Genomic DNA, 21,686 nt, shown 5'->3' on the forward strand with positions numbered 1-21,686 from the left:
AATGTTATTTTTCTTTTCTTCCCTCCCCTATTCCCAAGACACTATTTGCTGGTTCATTTAAGTCCAGAATATCTGTTATATGCTGCCCTCTTTTGCATGAACAGTGTCTGAGTTGCTTCTGGTTGCTGTAGGTGCCTGCCTTTGGATTTTTCCTGGAACTGTGGGATTCTGTTAGAGAGACTTCCTCATCTTTATATTCTGAGATCTTCCAATGTTTCATTTATATGCTATGTGAACTGTACCCATCTGAAGAAAACAGTGAAATTTGTCTTTGAGAAGCACCTCAGTTCATAAAGGAGGGTATAATATATAATGTAGCCACTGGTATGACTTAAATAACTTTGAACTATGAAAAGTTGCCTTTATTTATATGGACAGTGGTTGAGAGATGTTCTGGCTCTCTGTGAAATGTTTGGCTAATACAGAATTGTGCTTCTTTCAGAAATAGGAGTAAAAATTAAAGGGTGTGCTTTAAAAGCAGAAGATCTTCAGCAGCCAAACAAGGAAAGAGCTGCCTACTTCTGGTTTGTAGTCTATAGAAAGGCACCTGCGTGCATTTTTTGGAAGTGTCGGGCCGGAGTTGGTGTTTAGCACAGAACCAGAGCTGGCCAGAGGGAGAAAACCAGGGTGTGGGGTACTGGCACAGGGGGTGTCACGGTCCTGCTGGCCGTGGGGAGATGCTGCCCCATGGGCTTTCCTCGCACTGGGCACTGATGTGAAAAAGGATGATTTAGAGGGCAAGGGAGCATGTCCTGCATGCTCATGTATATGCTTGGCTGCTAGGATCGATCAGGAGCTATGCTTAGGAAAAATGACTCACTGCTGGCTGCCTCATCACAACGTGTGGGAATGAGCTGAGGCCAGAGTGGCCTCAGCCAGAGAGTGTGAACGTCCATTAATATTCACTCGTTGCTGCACTCGCTGCCATGGCTGCTTGTCTAGCTGTCCTCTTCTGCTCACTCTTGAGCAACAAGTTGTAAGGCTTTGCCATGAGTTTGCAGTCTTATCTTGGGACATGCTTTTATCTCTAGATGCATGGCTTTTACAGCTTTATGTGTTATGCCTCCATATTGCCAACACATCCTTCAGTCCCATCCGGCTCTCAGCCTGCTGGTGATGTCCTGAGGCTATGCTGGGTGCCTGCTGTCAACACAGCATTTGCTAGCGTTGAGTATTTGATGCTCAGTGCATTCCCCACTTGCAGAACTGTAATTGTCCTCCTGATGCCTGTTAGATGACACCTGCTTTAGAAACCCAGTGTCTTTTTGAACAAAGGCTAGATTTCAGCACTGTAGCAAAGTCTGTCTAGGCAAAAAGTTGTTTGGTTTGTATTTTATTCTAACAATAGCACAGACTGAAGCTCTCAAGAATTAAGTTAAACAAATTAGGGGTGAAGTAAAAATTCTGTCTGTATGTTTAATAATGTGGATCGCCAATGGTCAGTTTAAATGCACAGAGGGCACTGTTTAAATCTGAAACTATGTACCAAGGTAGGGATACCCATAGAGACAGAAGTGACAGTATGGGTGAGTGGCTCAGCAAGGTGTGATTGGGTGCTAGAGCAGGTGATGCTTTATATTCCACTCTTCCTTTATAAGCCTGATGACAAACTTGTCAAAAACAGCTTTGCAGATTTAAACAACAAAACCAAACAAAACCTCCCTCCCATAAAACCCTGTCTCTTCAGAATTTTCTTTCCTTTGAGCTATAAATTCACTGCTGATACTGGCTTAAGAATTGGCTGACTGCCAACTACAGTTATCCCACAAAAATGCACAGAATCTCTATCTTTGTTTCCTACAAAGAAAAACATGACACAAAAATGTCAGGAGAAATGTGGAAAATAGGACATGACCTTCTGTGGAGTGAGACTTAAAGATTTCTTCAAAAAAGCTATCCTTTTTTTTTTTTTTTTTTAAAAAAGTAGATATTTGTTGATGATTGATACCATAATTGATAAACACAGTTTGGTTGGTGGGTGGTGGGAGTTCTAATCAAAAATATCTGATCAGAGATTACTACACAGGTTTCTACCTATACATGCAGTGTCAATGGATATATGGTATTTTGTAGATTGACAAGGAAACAACACAACACATGTTGCTTTTTTTTCCCCATTACATAATTGGATATGGCATATTATTAGCATTATTGTCCTGTTAACACAAATTGTCAGAAATTCAGCTTAATTTATGAGCTATGAAAGGGAATAAGAGCTGTACTTTGAGATAGGTTATAGCTAATTGTGCCTTTTTACATCAGTGATGAAAAATACAGGAGAAGAAAAAATGCTACTTTTCTTGAGGTAACAGGCAAACCTGCTTCAGGTCTCTTTAAATGCTGTTGGAACATAAATTAAAAGACTTATTTTAATAGGTAAGATAAAAGTGTAAAAGAAAATACATTGTTGTGGTAGGCAGAATTGCTATTTTGCATTTTTAACTGTGTTCATTCAAACAATCGTAATATAAATATTGTGAAAAATGATGTCTTGAGAAGGATCTTCAAAAGCACATGAGAAAGTACATAAGCTGCAACATATTTCACCTTTCTGTCATCATCTGTCTTCAGCCTGGTGATATGAAAGAGCTGGGAATTTGCATTCAAGGATGACTACCCTATTGAGCATTTCAATTTGGTATTACTGGTTGCATTGGAAGATATTTTTGCCATTTGCCTCATTTAAAATGTCTACAGCCTAGGTCCACTTGGGTCATCAGGTCTTTTGACCACAGAAGTTGGATAAAACCAGGCCAAGGAATTCCCAGGGAATGCCTGCAGCTGGAATTGCTTGAAAATAGAGTGATTTAGCACAGATATTGCTTTGCTCTGAATCAATGCCATACCTGATACGGTTTTGATGACTTGCTTGGCTGCTGTTCATACTGCCTGCTTTAGTAGCCCTGAACAAGGGTTCCAAGGATATTCAGAAATTCAAGTTTGTTTTCTACATTCAAATGCTTGTGCCATAATGGGGGAGTTGTCCTCAGCGTTTTGGCCAAACAAAAATTGAAAGGGTATGGCATTTTTCCTTATCTGGGTTACAGAAAAGAAGATTAATCCCTTCCTCAGAGAGAGAAACTAGGTAGTTTTTGGTGCCATCATTTTTGTTTGCTATTGCAGGATCTATCATTTAAGTTTTCCTTCCCATGTTTAAAACCACGGAACAGGCCCAGTAGGATTCCCCTGCCTCGAGAGACTCCAGTGCCTCAGCCTACTTTCCAATCAACATGTAGCATCTTAATCCTATTATGTACCAACGTGGGAAGGGGCCAGTCCCTAGGCTGCAGTATTTGTGAAATGCGATGTGTGTGAAGCCCTGCAGCTCTTCTTCCTAAGAGCTCCGGCCTGATTTTACATGTCCTGTACTCACACAACTTGGGTTCTGCTGATATAAAATAAGCATCAGTGTAACAGTAAATGAGATCTCATGTTCATTCATGTCACCCAAATGGCCTAAAACTCATTAAGATGTCATACTCTTAAGTTAATCTGAACAATTTACAGGCACCCTAGGGTTTTAAGAACTAGCTCAGAAGACATTTTTTTAAATTATTATTTTATAGTGTACCATTTATTTATTTGTGAGGAAGGGAGACTATGCTAAAACAACCTAGAGAATCCAGCTTGCATATCATAATAGTCAAATAAAATTGAAATGGAATTAACTTCTCAAAAATATTAGACTGTGATAGATTGATGCATTGTGATCTAAACTGTAATGGCTTTATTTTCTGGAAAATGATCATTTCCTCCTTCCTAGGAAGAACATAATTTAATCTTGGAAAAGGACAATGGAAAAACAAATATATAGTTTGCTTATAAAAATATAAATGGTCTGTTTCTGTGTTTGGAATTAGCTATCTCTAGCTGTAAAATTATGGAAGAAAGGTAGTACTCATCACATGAAGAGGAAAAGAAAGTTTATATTCTTCTGCTGTTTGGGTTTTGTACCCATTTCTCTATTTCTCCAGCCTGGTAATTTTAGTTTTGTTCATAGTTCATCAGTATGTAAGTAGGTATACCTGTGAGATGGACTATAGGAAAGACTGAAGAAATAGGGAAATGCATTTGTCTCATAGTTTAGCCTTATTTAGGAAAGAAATGCAAGATAATTTGTGAAGCCCTCTAAGATTTTCAGTACATATGGCATCCAGAGATTATGTAAATCTAATCAATTTTGTTCATCCTCCAGCAAACTAACTTGTTGATTGTGTCTCATGCATTTAATATTTTTGAGGCTACATGATATAAAGCAGTAAAAGTACATTTACAAGTGGATAAACTGTTCTGCTTCGTATCCTGCCTAGTCATTAATGGTCACTAATTTGCGAAGTCTTTCAGAGAGATGTTTCATTATTGTTGCTTTTTAGGAGAGAACTCAGGTTTTGTTATCTTTGAGGGCACAGATGTTATGCATTGCAAATTCCATCATAACTAGAAACTAAATTATGTAAAACAGTCAATTAGTTTTACCAAGGAATTCTTGAAGATGTGGCATAATGGAACTTTATTATATATCTATCTATATATATATATTTGCTACTGCATTTTGGACTACAGAATAAAAACAGCCTATGGAAGAAAAATATGTACTTGGTCAGGTATATGTATATGCATATATATTTTGGCTCTGCCTCAACAAATGTGTACCTAACTTTAAGTAGGTGAGTAATCTTGTTTGGTTGGTTAGGAGCATGCTTAAGCACCTTGTGAATCTGGGCACTTAAGAATGAAGTGCTGATGCTAATGTATCACAGGAAACAAGCCTAAATGAAAGCAATGGAAATTAGATGTTCTTCTGATTACGTCTAATGTCCACCTTTGGAGCTCTATCTCTGAAATATCTCAGCAACCAGGAAGTTCCAGAAGTTAATGCTACTTAGCTCTGCTATATTGCACCTCCAGATTTCATTTTCCTCACCATATGTAAATGATAGTGCATTTCTGTATTTCATGGCTGGAGCGAACTATGTAGAGTAAGTAATGCAAAAGCTGAATTACTCCTGAAAGAATTGGATCACTTAGGGAAGTTGCATGACTCTTGAGAGCCATGTCAGTCCTTGGATTTTATAAATGATCAGAGTATTTTTGTGTTTTATTGGTGCAAAGATAGCTCTAGATTTTTCTCTGGATTAGCAGATTCAACTGCTATTGCTTTTAATAGGAGCTTTACTGAAGCTGAAGTAATCCAGAAACCTGGGCCTCTGTGATGCTCAGAGAATCTTTATTCCTTTACCTAGCTATCCTGGATTTGGCGCACTCCGAAAGCATGGGATGCTTCAGCACTTACTGCAATGCTGTCTTAGGAAGGTCCAGAGTAGTTTATTTCAGGAACTGCTGCCTCAGCTGGACACGGCTGTTATTTTCTGTCTTGGCAGTTCTTGGACCAACAGAAGTGTTTCCTTTTTTTTGGTAAAGCAATAAGGGTACAAGTTGCGTTCAGTCATGGTGGAGCACAGTACTGTATTTATTTTCGAGATTTTTATTCTCCCATCCTTTCATCACATGCTATCCTAATAAAACCTCATTTGACAGGCAGTATAGGATTATAAGCAAAGCCCCCCAAATTCTCTAAGATAAGTACCATCCCACAAAAACCTTGTTTATGTATTAAGAAGAACAGTGCAAAAATACACACCATCACTGAAAGAAGCATCATAAAATTTCCAAGGTGGTCTTGTAGAGCATAGTCAAATCTCCTGCTCCAGCTGGTTAATCTAATACCCTTGAACACATACGCTGATTGTGTTGATTAGGTGGAGAAGAAAGGTAAACTGTGTATTTGTCTAATTAAAGGTTGCTTGTGAAGCCAGCTCATTTTTAAGATATCTTTCCTCACTAGAAAAATAAAGGTGCTTTGGACCTTGAGATACCAGCCTTTTGTCTTTTGGGTGTACAGACATTAGAAGTTTTGTCTTTTTGCCACCTTTATGGATGAAAGAGAATGGGAGCCCCTAGCACCCCTGAGCAGTTTCCCAGCTGGTTTACATCATTCCACGTGGGATTTCCAAGTCTATTCCCCAAGCAACTCCCTCCAGTCCTCCTGCTGAGGCATCTCGGAGGCAATTTCGTCTTACTGCACACAGCCAAAACTGTTATCATTTATCCGGGCCATTACTTGGAGGTGGTTGTTCTATTGCTGTAACAGCCACAAAGTGGCTAAGTACCTGTAAAGACAAACAAGCTGCCACTGAAAACTGTGTAAATGCACTCCAGTGGCTATGCAGAAAAAGCCATACATTTTTACATCTTTGACTGAAGGCAGCCAGCAATCAAGGAACCATGCTGGTCTACAGCCAAAACAAACAGGGAATTCCCTCAGATATTTTTAATTAAAATGAATCATGAGGGAATAATCAGGTTTGGATCCATATTAATTGCTGCAGTTCAGCTATTAACATTCTCAGCTTTGAGACGGATGCTTCCCAAGGTGTTCTCGGGGTTGCATTCCATTGTGATTGGGTTACAGTCATGGGAGCAAGATCAGGTACATGGAGTAGCTTTCCCTGCACGTGGAAGCCACTCTTTTCCATTAATTGGACTTCAGATATGCATAATGCAGAATTTGCCAGAACTGCCCTTTCTCAGTTGGGATTTCCTTGTTCCTCATGGAGGAGTTTCTGGAGAAAATTAAGGAGCTGCAAGCTAGTTTAGTCAGTGGTACAACAGTACCTAGTAACCACAGCAAGGATTAAGATCTGATTTTCTGCTTTCTAAATCATCCTTACTGTAAAACTCTTCTGTCTCTTGTGCACTCTTCATTCCCACCCATAAACACTTCTGTCTCTCCAGTGCCTGTGATAATCCTTTGGTTACTCAAAGAATCCCTTGCGAGCTGAAGAGGCAGCATCTTCCAGGCTCAGGGACATCGTAACTGGTGAGATATACTGTTAATGTTTATATTGTGGTTTTTCCTTTCTGGAGGTATTTACTGTTCATTTGAGAATTATTATCATGAGCAGCACTTGGTTTTAGCTTAGTTTTCATCAAAACTCAAGGTCTGATGTGGAAATAGACTGTTCTGGCCTGGTTAGTGTACAGCTTAATTTAATGCATTGGGAACATACTTTCTGGTAGTCCTTGGTTGAACTGACTGTCAGAAACTGAGTGTGTGGGAGTCTTCCACCTGACATTTCCTTTTGATGGTGTTTTGTATGTCGAGGATTGTAGGTATGTGCATGATAATCTAGACCAGAGAAATTCTTCCACATTGTGGCTCTTGTGGTCCCTAGACACTACATGAATTTGGAAAGGAGCATTTCTTCTTTTGGCAAGACTGACTTTCATTTGTCTTTGTCATTAAACGTATGCATGGCCATCTTTTTAAGCTCACATCAGTTGTGTACACAGGTAACTATTTCAGCTCAATAGCTATACTTATCTTTCTCCTATTGAAAAATTACTAATATGGAGACTATTATATGTCATTAAGGTAATATTGCTGAATATGTTAGCAAAGCCAATGACTACATTCTCTGGGTGTCTTGGTTTTAGTTTGATAGGTACATGCAAAATATTTCTGCTTGCCAGGTGGGAGGAGATTTGCCTTTCAAAATATTGTTGCTTCAACGCTGGATAGGAGTCTTGCTAATAATAAACGTTCTCAGGCTATACTTGTTTTAAAATTGCAGTTCAGTGCAAATTGCTCCAAGTGAAGGAACTTCACTGTTCTAACTACATGGGTAGAAGTTACGTCATATAGCAAATTTTATTACCACACTGATCCAAAAGGATGAGACATTTCTGTAAAATAGTAATACAGTGCAGACTTACAGTAGTGATCATTAAGGAAAACAATTAAAAGGGATTTAAAACTGAGGTGATGAAGACAACCTTGGTGAGAAATGGTCATGCCTTGAATGGTTAACCTGCCTTATGGTGGAGTTTGTTGAAGACCTCTCTGAAGTGTCAGGACCACCATCATCGGCTTGGACGAGGAGTTATCACAGACCTGATCTTGATGATGATGATGATGATTATTCCTCTCCCCTGGTGAAGGCAAAGTTTTGTGAGCATCCTAAGAAGTCACAGTGCTATACCTGGCAGAGCTGATGGCTGTGTCTGCATTTGCTTCTAGTGAGTGAGGAGCAGACAAAGCATTGCCTTTGAATCATGTTGCCTGTCACTGCCACTTTTCTAGTCATCCTTTTGTAATAACCAGAGTTCACCACAGCCATCTCCCACTGTTTCTCTTTGTCAGAGTCCTGAGAGCACACTGAGTTTGTGTAGTCAGCCGTAACGTGCCTGCTCTTCTGAGCAGCCTAGGGTGGGAGATGAGGGAAAGGGGAGACAGAGCTGAAACCAGAAGTGGAAACCTATAAGTGCTAGTTGGACAGTATTGGATCCCACACATATTTGATTTGCAGGTAGAAATGTAAAGGCTTCAGTTCCAGTCCTCAGGACTAACTTATCCTTAAGCAGTGGAAAACAATGTATTATGCAGTCAGTGAGCTGCTCCAATGATGGCATATAAGCAGAATTATTTTTTGAGGTCGTTCACTATGCTGGCTAACAGAGAGCCAGTTAGTTCTATAAGGATAATATTTTGGGCAATTTCCCAGCCTCCAAATACTTGCAGGCAGACTTGTCCATATTTGTGGTATATTTGAGGTCTAGTGTGCCTCCTGGCCATATATTTTAAGAGGAAATGTTAATGGAAGGAAACATTGTTGCAGAGTAACAGTCTTCTCTGAAGCACTTTCCAAAGAAATGTTAAGGCCAAAGGTCTTGTTTTTTTCAGGGCAAAAGATGTGGATCCTTCTAACATTTACTTTGTTACAAATAACTATGGACAAGGCTCTAAGGATGGATTCTTGGGAGATTGCATCAGGGGTTATTATTCCCTAAGCTGAGCAAAGGCAATGGCTGTCTTCAAAATTGTTGCATCCTTTTTGGCACAGAGTTATCATTGAGCAGACAGCAAATGATCGTATTTGATGTATTGTGAATTTTTCATTCCTTTGCTCAGGTGCCTCTTAATTCCCTTCCTTCCAATGAAGAACAAATATGTCTATTTTGGATAAGAAATGGCAGTATGTCCCAAGGGAAATAATTATTCTAAGTGTTTTGATTCTGCAGTCACAGCAGCAGTGATGTAGATTATATCCACATTTGACCAGTGCAGATGGTAGGAGAAAGGACAACTTGGTGGAGTGAAGCACTTAACTGGGGTGCAGGTGGCTCTGCTCTTGAACAACTTGGGCTTGGGCAAGTAACTGCATTTATCCATGCCTCTCTTCTACTGTCTGCAAACAGAAGGGAAGATTATTACTTTTCTTTGAGATTCACTGCTTGAAAAAAAAAAAAAAATGTTGCATTACTTTCAACCAAATTAGGTGTGTGTGTCGATCTGCTCGAGGGTACGAAGGCTCTGCAGGAGGATCTGGACAGGCTGGACCGATGGGCTGAGGCCAACGGTATGAAGTTCAACAAGGCCAAGTGCCGGGTCCTGCACCTGGGGCGCAACAACCCCAAGCAGAGCTACAGGCTGGGAGATGTGTGGTTAGAAAGCTGCCTGGCAGAGAAGGACCTGGGAGTATTGGTTGATAGTTGGCTGAATATGAGCCAGCAGTGTGCTCAGGTGGCCAAGAAGGCCAGCAGCATCCTGGCTTGTGTAAGAAACAGCGTGGCCAGCAGGTCCAGGGAAGTGATCGTCCCCCTGCACTCGGCTCTGGTGAGGCCGCACCTCGAGTACTGTGTTCAGTTTTGGGCCCCTCGCTACAAGAAGGACATGGAGGTGCCTGAGAGAGTCCAGAGAAGGGCAACGAAGCTGGTGAAGGGTCTGGAGAACAAGTCTTAAGAGGAGCGGCTGAGGGAGCTGGGACTGTTTAGCCTGGAGAAGAGGAGGCTCAGGGGCGACCTTATCACTCTCTACAGGTACCTGAAGGGAGGCTGTAGCGAGGTGGGGGTTGGTCTATTCTCCCACGTGCCTGGTGACAGGATGAGGGGGAATGGGCTAAAATTGCGCCAGGGGAGGTTTAGGTTGAAAATTACGAATAATTTTAGGAATTAATTTTCTTTACTGAAAGGGTTGTTAAGCATTGGAATGGGCTGCCCAGGGGAGTGGTTGAGTCACCATCCCTGGAGGTCTTTAAAAAATGTTTAGATGTAGAGCTTAGGGATATGGTTTAGTGGAGGACTTGTTGGCGTTAGCTCAGAGGTTGGACTTGGTGATCTTGGAGATCTCTTCCAACCTAGACTATTCTGTGATTCTGTGAACTGAGAATGAAATCTGGTAATATCAGTGCTACTAAGGAGATGAGTGTTAACTAGTTTAATTAACAGATTAATTTGCCTCCCATAGTGAAATTCAGCATCTTGCAGTTGCAGGCCTTAGAGAGCTCAGCATGCAATTTATACATCACTGAAGAATTAACATGAAAATGAAGAGATACATAAGCCTTGCACTGCCTCACTAAAGAGGCTGAAGGGCAGAGTCTTCGTAATGCCTTGACACTTTTAAACAGTCAGTGCCTTCGAGGTGTGCTTATGGACTCATTGGTCTGCCTAGAACCACAGGGCAGTCCTGGTATATGAGGCATCTGCCTTGTTCATACTGCCAGGGCAATGATTGCTAGAGGTGAAATTCTGAAAATTAGAAAATGCACAGCATTCATTTTTAGAGGAGTGCAGTCACTGTTTTTCTTTCTAACTTTCTGTATTGGGGAAGAATGGTAAATGTGTTTGACAGTAAATCCATTAGCTAAGATCTCAAATAACACAAAAAAGTTCTTTTTCAAACATGGATGTGGTTTGGTATAGACACATTTTTCTATTACTTACTGTAAAGTCAAAATGAGCCTCTAACAGTTAATTGAATGTCATTCCAAAATCTTGTAGTGTAGCATTTTTTCTGCCTATGTAAGACAGTTATCTAGCTTTTTACAAAGTTGTGGCTAACCTCTATAAGATGCTTTAAAGCTTAGGGAACCTAAAAATATCTCATTGTAAACTAGTCAAAACTACCAGTCATTTAATAATTTCAACATTTTTTCCTGAATTTTATTATTTTACTTATTGTTTAATCTATGTTTTTTTTTTTACTGAAAGCTGTCTACACCTAGAAAAATACGACTAGTACCTGTTCCTTTAAAAAATAAAACTAAAAAAAAAAAATCACAGGGATTGAATGACAGAGTTGCTGCCTCTCTGGTGTTTGTTAGTACTATCATATATGCTAAAGTCATTCCAACCAAGGGCATGTGGCAGTACTGGAATTTGATGTACAATCAGTTTTTGGGAACAGCCTGTGCCTTGTTAATATAATCCATAAAAGGCTTTCAAACTTCCTGAAACCAGTCCTCTCTGTTTCCAAGCCTGTGTATGATCTCATAGGAAATGATCTGGGAGAGGCTGTCTAACCGTTTTGCATAATCAAGGTGGCATTGTTCTTCTAATGCCTAAAGTGACTTGTTCTGCTGATATAAGCTCAGTGATCCATTTTTCCTCTGTCACCAAATCCCCATTATCAGTCTTCACAATGCTTTCAGCGGTGTTAGATTTGAGAATGAGGACTGAAGTGTGACTTAATGACATGATCAAAGTCAGTCTTTCATTTGTGTTGTCACCCTTTTTTGTCTCATCTATTTAAAAAAATCCTAAACCTTGCTGCTAAATGAAATTTGACAGAGGTGCAAGAAACACAAGAGGACAAGGTTTATTTTGTGGCGGGCTCAGATGGAAGCAAGTAAGCAATCTGCACCTTGCCAAGTTTCATGAACAGCAGCAGTAGCCAGAAAGAGTTCTTACAGATTGGATATTGGTAAACCTCTAATGTGTACATTAGCTGTAGGTATAGATAGTGTATTCTCGCACTGGAGCAAGAATATGTAAACATCCTCTTTCTGGGATATTTACATAAACACCAGAGTGCCTCATACAGTGCATTTTCTTTTATATCCTGGGGAAACCCAGGATTTCCTTAATATATCTAGCCTGAAAGGGAAGCACTCCAAGGAGCTTCCATCTCCAAAAGCCTTGTATGGCAGCTAGCGTTAATCTCCGTTGGCAGAGGAGAGAGAGCAAAAGTGTCTGTGTTTTGTTAACTGTGTAGAAGTACAATTATGGTCTAGGTCATGTGAATAGGTAGTAACTGCACCAAAGTGAAATTACAGTGAGGATAAGCAGAGGGCTCTGTGGCACTCTGCTTACTGCAGAGTTGTTAAGTTTGGCACTCGGCTCTGGGATCCAGTCAAATGTTTTCTTAACCATATTAGGTTATATGGAAATTGGCCAGCAAGCAATAGGCTTTTGATGTACTTATTGTTTGTGCACATATTTCATGGAGTAGAAAGCCACTGTTTTTCTTAAGGATTGTAGGTTTAATTAAGTAAGACAAATTGAACCCTTTAAAATTTGACATTAAATTTTGATAGCAAAAAAAAAGGGTGTTTCCTAAGACAAAGGAATCACAAGTTGACATTATTATAAAAGAAATGTGTGGCTCCCTTGTGCTTTTCATCCATCGATCTTGACCTCAATAAAGGCTCAATAGTGAAATATTATGCTGTTATTCAGGTGCAAAACAGGAGTGCAGTGAACCTGACTGGCTAAGGCACAAGCATACCTGTTCTTGTTGGCAGACTCATTAAGGCAGGACAAACAGGTGGATGAGAGGCTCTTCAAACTGTTGCAAGGCGGTTTGCTCAGGTTTGGCAGATGGAGCCTTTTCTGTTCTGACGGACTGTCAACAAGGTCCCCTTCTTTGCTGTGTCCTGGAGAAAATGAGGAGAAGCAGAAAAGACTAAATATTGAGTTGCCTAGTTCTCTTATCATTGCAAATCATCCAAATAAGTGCTAGAATAGGATCCAGTATTTTGGTGATTTTTCTTCAGTATGGTTAGATGAGATAGGATATCTGGTGAATGCCTTGCTGTGGGACACACTCATGGGCTGGTCCACTTCTGTCAGGGAGAATCCAATCAAAACTGAAGCTTATACTTGCGGCAGCAAAAATGCTATGACCCAGACATATCTGTAATGCCTCAGGGTTAAGGATGTCTGAAATCCCTCCAACCAGGGTTAGCATATTTTATTTGGGAAATTTCAAAACTTGTTTTCAACTAAAAAATTCAAAATAGATTTTTTTTCAAGAGTTAGCTGTCAAGTTTTGTATTCTTAAAAGACCAGAGTTTTGAGAAGTGGGAGTGTTAATGTATTATTAGGTCTACCCCATAGTCCAGTAGATTTTGCTGTTAAAATTATTTTTGGATGAATGTTTTCATGATTTTTAAGTTAATACTACTGTGTGTAGTTGTTCACTTTTGCTTCACTGTAGAATCATTCTCTGCCCTTGCTAGTACTCTTCTAATATGTGTAGACAGTTGTCACGTCCACTTCTCAGGATTTAGTTGGGCAATGTATCCTTAGCTCTTTTTAATTCCTCTCTGTAGGTCTGTCCCTCTCTGCTTGCCTAACATTCTTTATGGCTCTCTTGTCATCTTCCTCTGGATTGTTGTCATTTGGGAAATGAGTTCTCCACAGCTGAGTGAAGTATTCCAGGTGTGATCACCACAGAGCTGTTAGGGATATTACCTTTTTGCCTTGTGAGGTTGCCTTTATATTTCCTTTAATATTGCTTGAACTCTTTTTGCTACCACATCATGCTCCAATGTGATGTATACTCTTAAGAACCTGGAAAATGTCCAGCTTTAAACACTTTGAGCTGTTTGATTTCAAATTTTGAGGACACCTTTCAAAGATGCAAAAAGGGCTGGAACATGCCCTGAGTTTGTAGCTAAAGACAGGCCTGTGTTGTTGGGAGGCTGGAATCATCCTGTGAGTTCTGATCCTTTTTTATGCTGATGGTGCAGGATCTTATCAGAGTCATTTAACCCCTTGATCCTTGTGTCCATATATGTTAGAAGATAACACTATAGTAGTTGTATTTTGTAAGGCTGCTGTGAGGGTCAGCATAAGTTTGTACATGATCTGGAAAATATAAAGAAGTGGAAATGTAAGATATGTGGGTGAGAGGCTGCAGCAAACCACATTATATGACCTGTAAGCTTATGTTGTCCTGGCTTGAGGAAACTGAGGAGCACTATCATTAAAAATTGTTTGTGCATAACCATTTTTCACCTTCTTTGCTAAACAAAGAGGGGAACTAAATCAAATGAAGAGGATGAACTTCGTCAAGTGTAGCCCCTGCAAAGTCCAATAGATGACCACTGAGAACACATCTTAACGTGTCCAAATTTGCTTTGTTTTGCCCACCTGTTGATTTTTATTTTAAGAGACCTGAAGAAGCAAGCATGCAATCAGCTGAAAATCTGAAAATCTTAAAAGAAGCAAGCCTATCTTTTGTCTAGGTGTGTTTGTATCAGTGCCGTATAAATGCAATATTATATTAAAAAAAATACAGCAGAGCTACGAGTGGAGCAAGGAGAGAATAAAACATGAATTTTACATATCCTCTGAACTCATGTTAATGGTGACATATGACAAATGCTTCCTCTGAACCCAGGCTGGTAATCCGCTTCCTGGCACAGCATATGGATTTACAGGATTAAAGAAAACTGTGTCAAACCCCGCTGCTTGAAGCAGATGCAGCCAGAAGCAGATTTATCCAACTCTCCTCTGCCCCATCATCTTTGTAAAATACAAAGCTAGTGAAGTTTTAACTGCAGAAATATCCAGTTGATGTTAATTTGTGAGGAGTTGGTGTTATTGGTGGTATATACCTTGTGAAGAGCTCTTTGAGTGTTGTAATATACCTGCAAGCCAAGCTGATTCATGGGAAGTCTTTTTAATCAGGAGTGGTAATGTTTATGAGGGTTGGGAAATTTGCAGTAATGGTCCCTGAGGCTTAAAAATACATCAGTTATTTACAGTTTTACTAAGCTACATTTATATTTGGAAGTAAATGTTGTGAGGTGGCTGATGATAAATGTAATTGGGAAAAAGTTTTCTTAGGGATGGTTCAAGTGTTATAATTTGGCAGTTCAAAGATTACAAAACCAGTAGTGTCAAAGTTACTGCCCAAGTGAAGGCTTTTGCTATAGACCACAGCTATTGTTTAGGAGTGAAAGGTGTATGAAAGTTTAGAAAAATGCAAGGAAGATGTGCTAAGGTGCATCTGCTCTGGGGGGACAGAGAAGGTTACAGGTGACTGCATTTCCCACCACACATCAGATTAGGGCAAAAAAGATGGAAATGCACCCCCAGTGCTGAATTCACTCAAAAGAAATAGGGAAGGGATGGAGTCAGAAACACTTTCATTCCCCCTTTCCAGTTTAATATCTAGCACAAAAAAGAGCTCTGGCTTAGGGCTGCAGTTCAATTCTTGCACAAAACACTTCTGTTGGATTTTGGCCTAAGGTGAACTTCCCAAGAAAAGCTACTGTCTAGAAGATATTCCAGCTAAAATCTTCTGAGGGCGATTTGAAGATGTTGGCATTGTTTCATCTGAACTGTGATCCAGCTTTAAATGTAAGAGGAACATACGAGGTTCTGACTCAGATGTAAATGCCTCCTCAGTAAAGTGAACAAACAGAAAAACATCCCAATCAAGCAACCCCCTAAATGACCACTTCTAAGGAATATGAAAATAAAAAAGTTGTATAAAATTTACATTTGACTAGACTAAGGACATAACCATAGATATGAGCAGAAGACAGTGTCTCCTCAGCAGGGACAGGAGATTGTGCCTGTGTAACAACACAGAAAGCAGAGATGCACATTGCACTTGCTGAAAGTGTAGCCTGTATTTGACTGGGTTAGAACAGCATTTGCAGAAATCCTTCCTGCCATAGGACTGTTGTTGTCAGTCTCACAACTAGCTCAATTGTTTAGAAGAGATCTGGGTTTGGAGCCTGGTCCCCACAAAGGTCTTCCAGTGCTGACTTGGTAAACCCCACAGCTGCCTATGTATTAAGTTGAGCTACCCAGTTGTAGGCAAAAGACAGTTTTGCTTTAAACTAAGAGGGTCTTGGACACTTACATCCAGCTCTTTATAACGTCAGGTGATTTATGCTAAAGGATTCACCTGTATGAAGTGAATATGCCCGTGACAGCAGTAAGGTGAGGTAGATGGGCCCACAGGGAACTCAGGTCTGTTCTAAGCCTGCACATAAGTCTGGATGAGCTGGCCACAGCATGGACCCAAACTTCAAAGGCTTCAATGAATTTCAAAATAAAGCAGCAGAAGATTTTGGGGTTTTGTTTTCCTAGAGGTGAGCCAGCACTATGAAGCTGAGATCTGAGTGTGTTCTGTATCCAACTTCCAACTCTATGTGTACGAAGGCAGCTATTTTGAAGCACTGATCAATTCTGGCTCACCTATGTTCTTCTTGGGACAGAACTGGGGTGTTGCTTTGGATGTTTTTTTTCTGTAAACCTCCTTTCATATGCCTCACTCTGTTATGTAACACAGGGTGGACTGAAGAGTTACTACTACTTTGTGTTTTGGGGAAAAGTCTTTCTACTGCTGCATTTTTTCCCCTCTATCTGTTCCAGAATTTTAGTTAATCAAATTCTTGGCAAGATGATTAAGTAGCTTGGATATAAAAGAAGATTTTGTTTTATGACTTAATAAAAGTGTGGATGTGCCTGTGAAGTTAAGGGTAAGCAGATCTCATGCTCCAGAGTGGAAGCTGAATGCTGAGGGATTTGGAAAAGAATTCACCTGTCTTATTCTGCTTGTTATTGCACAATCTGATTGTTGAATCATGGGTTTATCTTCTTCTGAATACCTCATAGCCACTGTTGGAGTCAGGATACTGAAGTTGGTAGGACATCAGCCACAACGGTTATCGCTGATGTTATTCTCATGATCCAAATAAAAATAACAGAGCAGAGTTCAATAATAAAAGGAACAGTATAAGTAAATTAAATATGCAGAGAATTTCCAGTGAAAATAGTAGTAGTTAGAGGGATATTTTCATGGGCAGGAAATAGTCACTCAGTAAAAGTCAAAGCTAGTAACTGGCTGTTGTATCTCTTTAAAGTCTCTCTGAATTTTCAGGCTCAGATATTTTTGCTTTAAGGAAAGGAAATGGAGTTAACGGAGTTTTAAACTGTACTCTTGGCAAAAATATTTTTTTTTAAAAAGTCTGCATCTTGAGTTCATTATACTTCTATAGCTATTCCAATCTGGCATTAGGTTGGGGTTTTGTACATTGATTTGATTGTTATCTATGGTTAACACGGTGTCCATAGTCAGTATTTTGGGTTCTGGTTTTATTATATGTCATTGATTTTTGATACCTTTTGGCTATGAGGACATACTGATTTGCCAGTTGAATCTTTAGGAATCTTTCTCTGCAAGTGCTTCTGTGGATAAGGTAATGACTGTGCACTTCCTTTCCCTTCCTGTGGTCTTTTGATGAGCTCCAGCTTACTGCTGTTCTTGTTTAAGACACACACATAGCACTTATACTGAAATTCTGGCAGGTGGTATTGCAAAATACAAATTCTAGGCTAGAGAAAATGTTGGTAAGTAATCCAGTCCATCCTATTAGCCCAAATGAGAGGTTCCTACTTAAATGATTTTTGATTGGTGTACTCTGTTCTGAAAGTGTCCCATGCAGAGCTTTACGGTTTTCCTCAGTTGACCTGTAACAGTGTTTAATTATCCTTCTCCTCACATAATTTCTCCTAGTGTTTTAAGTGATAGAGAAACTGATAGCTTCAAGGTTCAGATTACCCACCTAATTTATGTTATGTTTTGTCCTTCCCTCAGTGGATATTAAGACTTTGTCATTCTCTTCTCCATTAACACAAGAGGACACTTACCAAGTCTTTTAGGCTCAGCACACCCAATCTTTCCAACCTCTCCATGGAGTCTGTGTCACCTAGACTTCTGATAACGTTCGTTGTCCTCTTCTGGACCCTCTTCCAATTCCCCAGCTTTTCCAAAGTGATGTCCTTGCAGATGGACTTGGGACTCTAGCTGGGAACCGACCAGTCAGTACACGTTAAAAAGGGAGCATTATTTGTAATTGCTGTGCTTAGAGCCATATGACATTATTTCTCCAGTGAAATACACTATCAGCCTTGTGTGTTGGGTTTTATTTGTTTATTATAAGAACTGAAAACTACTGCCTCATTTAGTAGTTCACTATCTAGTATTTGAGAAACCAATTAGCAAACTAATATGAGTTTCGGAGAGATCTGGCCTGTACATTTAGAATTCTCTAAGCTGAAAATTACCTGGTTTTGCATGTTATGACACTAATCGATAATGCCTTTACTCACAGTTGCTATCTTTTATAGGATTTTTTTAAGCAATTACTAGCAAAATATATATCAATGAAGAATCTTGATATTTTTAATCAAATGACTTAGGCTGCAAATATATTCAGGCACATTATGACCAAGTGGCTTCATGGGAGATGTCAAACTGAAAAACAAAATAGGCTGAAATAGAGAGGCAAGCCCTAGAGCAGTGAGGGAAATGCATATGAAATGCTTCAATGAGTTTTTTGAAACTCATTAAAAGAACAGCAATTAGAAAAACACTTCAGGAGAGCAGGCAGGATCTGGAGCCAAGTTTCTTTAGCACCTATGGGTGTGCTTCATATTCATTTTTAATATCTGGTTTTAGAAATCTTGAGAAGAAAGTGGCAGCGCTATGACAGAAGAGCAAACATGTTTTGTTGAAAGTGGAGCAAGTCCTGTGGAAGATAACATGTTATTAGAGTAGAAGCCACACTCCTTCCACATGAGAGGAACAGCTTAAGGCAAGGTACTTGCTCCTCTAATCCTCTTTGTTACCCCAAAACTGAAAGACTTTTGGAGTCTTTGAAGTGAATTTACCATGGCAGTGAGGGAATCATCCAGATCTCCTAAGACACTCAGATGAATGCTAATGAAGAAGACATCTTGTACCTCCCCCCCTCCCCCCCCCAGTAATGATTTAACATCATGTACATTGGTAGCAAAGCAACTGTCAGTTCCTAACATCCATTTGTCACAGTTTGAATATGCTGAATTCAGAATAGCAACCTTGTAGTGAAAGGTTCATATATGTTCTTTAACCTTCATTTCAAGCTGACTTCTACTTTGTAAAGGAAAGAGGAAATGAAAAAATTATAACTCTGGTAGTAGAGCAAAATCTCTGGAAATAAAAGGCTAAATAAATACAGAATTGAACTTTGTATTGTAATGAAAGATAACGATGAGAGTTCACAAAGTGTCTCTTACTATAATTAAGTAAAGTCTCTAATCTTTTGAAGAATATGAGTTTTTTACATTATTTTCCCGGTTGTGAGTGTAGCTGATGGAGCCAGAGTAGCCATGGTGAACTCTGTCATAGCCAGGGAGCCCTGTGTGGGTCATGCGAATGTGGTCAATGTGCTGAGAATAAAAGATTTACTAAAGGAATAAGCTTTCTTGCATTGGTGGCTGGCTAGCTGCAATATTCATCTTTACAAATATCAAAGTTCACCTCTTAGGGTAATAACTGATACCCTGCAGACTTTCACTGTGCTAGGAATAGGAAGAAACTGCTGTTTCAAACTTTCCCATGCACCGAATGAGTAAAGACATATGTTTTTAAGCTCACCACCTTGTCTTTCTTTTTGAAAGTGTGCTGAAAGTTTTCTGTCTGACCCTAGAAATACCTTGTGCACATTAATGGTAGATACATAGACCATTTGTGTAGTATGAGCTTTTACAAACTGTTAACTGACATCCACAGAAACCTGAAATAGGCTTTCAAGTAGGTTTTGGATCAAGATCTGAATTATAATAAACATAAGTCAGGTGTGCAAAGGTAAACACTTGTTTTCTTCTTCACAGTGTAACAGAAGTGTAAACACATTTAATATTTGCTTAGTAATGTAATATCTTATTTATATAGACTTATAAAGAAAAATCAAGTGTTTTCCTTTTCCCTTCCCACCCTTTCCTCTGGGGTATTGTTAGTGTGTGTGCATATTTGATCTGATCCAAACCCAGGGAACTGAAACATTTTTTTTTTTTTTTTTTTTCCCCACTGGCTGCATAGGTTTTGGTCATTTTCCCAAGTATCAAACATTTCAGTCCTGTCATTTTTCTTTCCTCAGATCTGTCTTTGAGTTCTTGTCTCTGTTACAAAGGCCATAATGGATATTCAAGAAACATTTAAACAGCACTGTGGAAGTTGAAGTCCCCTTCTTACTATTAGGTCATGGTTCAGTGGTAACATAAATTGTGCATTAGAGCGCCTAATAATTAGCAAGAAACATTGTAATTTAGACACATAATGCAACTCTGGTATGAATTCTCTCTGCTAATTCATATCACTAGCAAGGAAACTGGCAGGTTAACTACATTGGCAGGATTTTTGGTGGATTAGATGCTGCCTATGCTTGCAAAGCTGTCACAGGGCTGGTATAAATGTGTAATGCTCTGTAAACAAACAGGACAATAATGTGATCACAGATGGTTGGATTTGCAGTTTTTGGTGATGTGAGTGCACAAACCTACTGATTGTGAAACCTCAGTCTCAGCTAACTAGTCAACCACAGTTAAGAATTCAAACTACTAACTACTACTTTTTTTTTTTTTTTTTTTTTTTTTTTTTTAGAATTATAGGTGAGTTAGTACACTTACAGGAAAGAGTATGTGAATGAAAGGAACAACTCAGTAACCATCTTTTATGAAGCCTCATGTTATTTATACCCTTCAAGCTCCATAAACACCCATTAAAACCTTGGTGTATGTCATCAAATTTTTAATGCTGTTTTAATTATATAGCATCTGTCTACTCTTGAAATCTGGTTCAGATGACTAAAATACACGTGAAAAGGGAGAATAATTTTAGATATTTTATGAATGACAACGATGAGACCTCAGATATTAGTGTTCCTATTTTTTAGCATGTGGTCTCGACGTTTCTAGGTATACCTGTCAGATAGGACATCACACTGTTAATAGCAGTTATTGCTTTTGTCGTATTGGAGGTGTTGCCTGTGTCTGCAATAACAACAATGGTGGTAGGAAAAATAAAATGAGTTGTTTAATGGTATTTAGATAAAGTTGACCTTAGAGGTGAATGCCATGGCTCCAGTGATGTGCCCTGGCCACAGTTCTCTCCTGTTTCTCTAAATAAAAATAAAGCAAAGCCAGCTAAAGCTCATTGCCAGTTAAAAAGACTCTTTGATGGGGTACAGCTTGGCAAATAGAGAGCTGGTTTGCATCTTAAGAGTACCAAGGTTATCTTGGACAAGTCATTTCCTCTCACTGTTTCAGACCTTTTCTCTCTCTCATGTGGAAGGACTTGAATAGCTTGTGTTAATTCCCTGGGATCTGATCCTCTAACTCCTCACTGAGGCTAAACGTGCAGCAGCTTGAAGCCGGTTTCAGCACTTGGTTACTGAGCTCTTTGTTTCTAGGTGGATTGCATGGTGCTGGCTTGATTCATTCTGAAGCTTATGTCGCAGTGAGGCAACCTTTTGGTTAGTATGTTGGATGCTGCATATTCCGTGGTTGATTTAGCTGGGTTTGTGAAGCTTTCCATACAACTTGCAGTTCTGGAAAGAAATTTATGGGTTTGAATGAGTAACCAGTTACACGGGGCAAATGGCACTGTCTCAGATTACTGTATGAAAGGAAGTTTGGGTTTACCACTAATTGCAGATAAAAATTAATATTTGCAAAGGAGACACGTATGATTTATTTATAAGTGTTTTCTGTTTCCATAATGAAATTTCCTTCGGGTTTAAGTACAGTCATTTGGAGGAAAAAGCGGAGGTCTGTGG

The 21,686-nt window shown here is 39.4% G+C and overlaps 1 protein-coding gene across 10 annotated transcripts in view; it reads left to right on the plus strand.

The window, feature by feature from the left end:
* CALD1 (caldesmon 1) overlaps window positions 1-21,686 on the plus strand; it is a 199,254-nt gene that overhangs the window by 33,576 nt on the left and 143,992 nt on the right. For 8 of the 10 annotated variants that reach the window (XR_004756116.1, XM_035346639.1, XM_035346620.1 and 5 more), the window contains exon 2: window positions 6,796-6,880. The exons of the other annotated variants lie outside the window; for them this stretch is intronic. The gene's annotated coding sequence lies outside the window, so the exon portion shown is untranslated. The remainder of the gene's footprint in view (window positions 1-6,795; window positions 6,881-21,686) is intronic. 10 annotated transcript variants of the gene reach the window in all.

The sequence above is a fragment of the Oxyura jamaicensis genome, chromosome 1, assembly GCF_011077185.1.
Source record: "Oxyura jamaicensis isolate SHBP4307 breed ruddy duck chromosome 1, BPBGC_Ojam_1.0, whole genome shotgun sequence".
Classification (NCBI taxonomy): Eukaryota; Metazoa; Chordata; class Aves; order Anseriformes; family Anatidae; genus Oxyura; species Oxyura jamaicensis.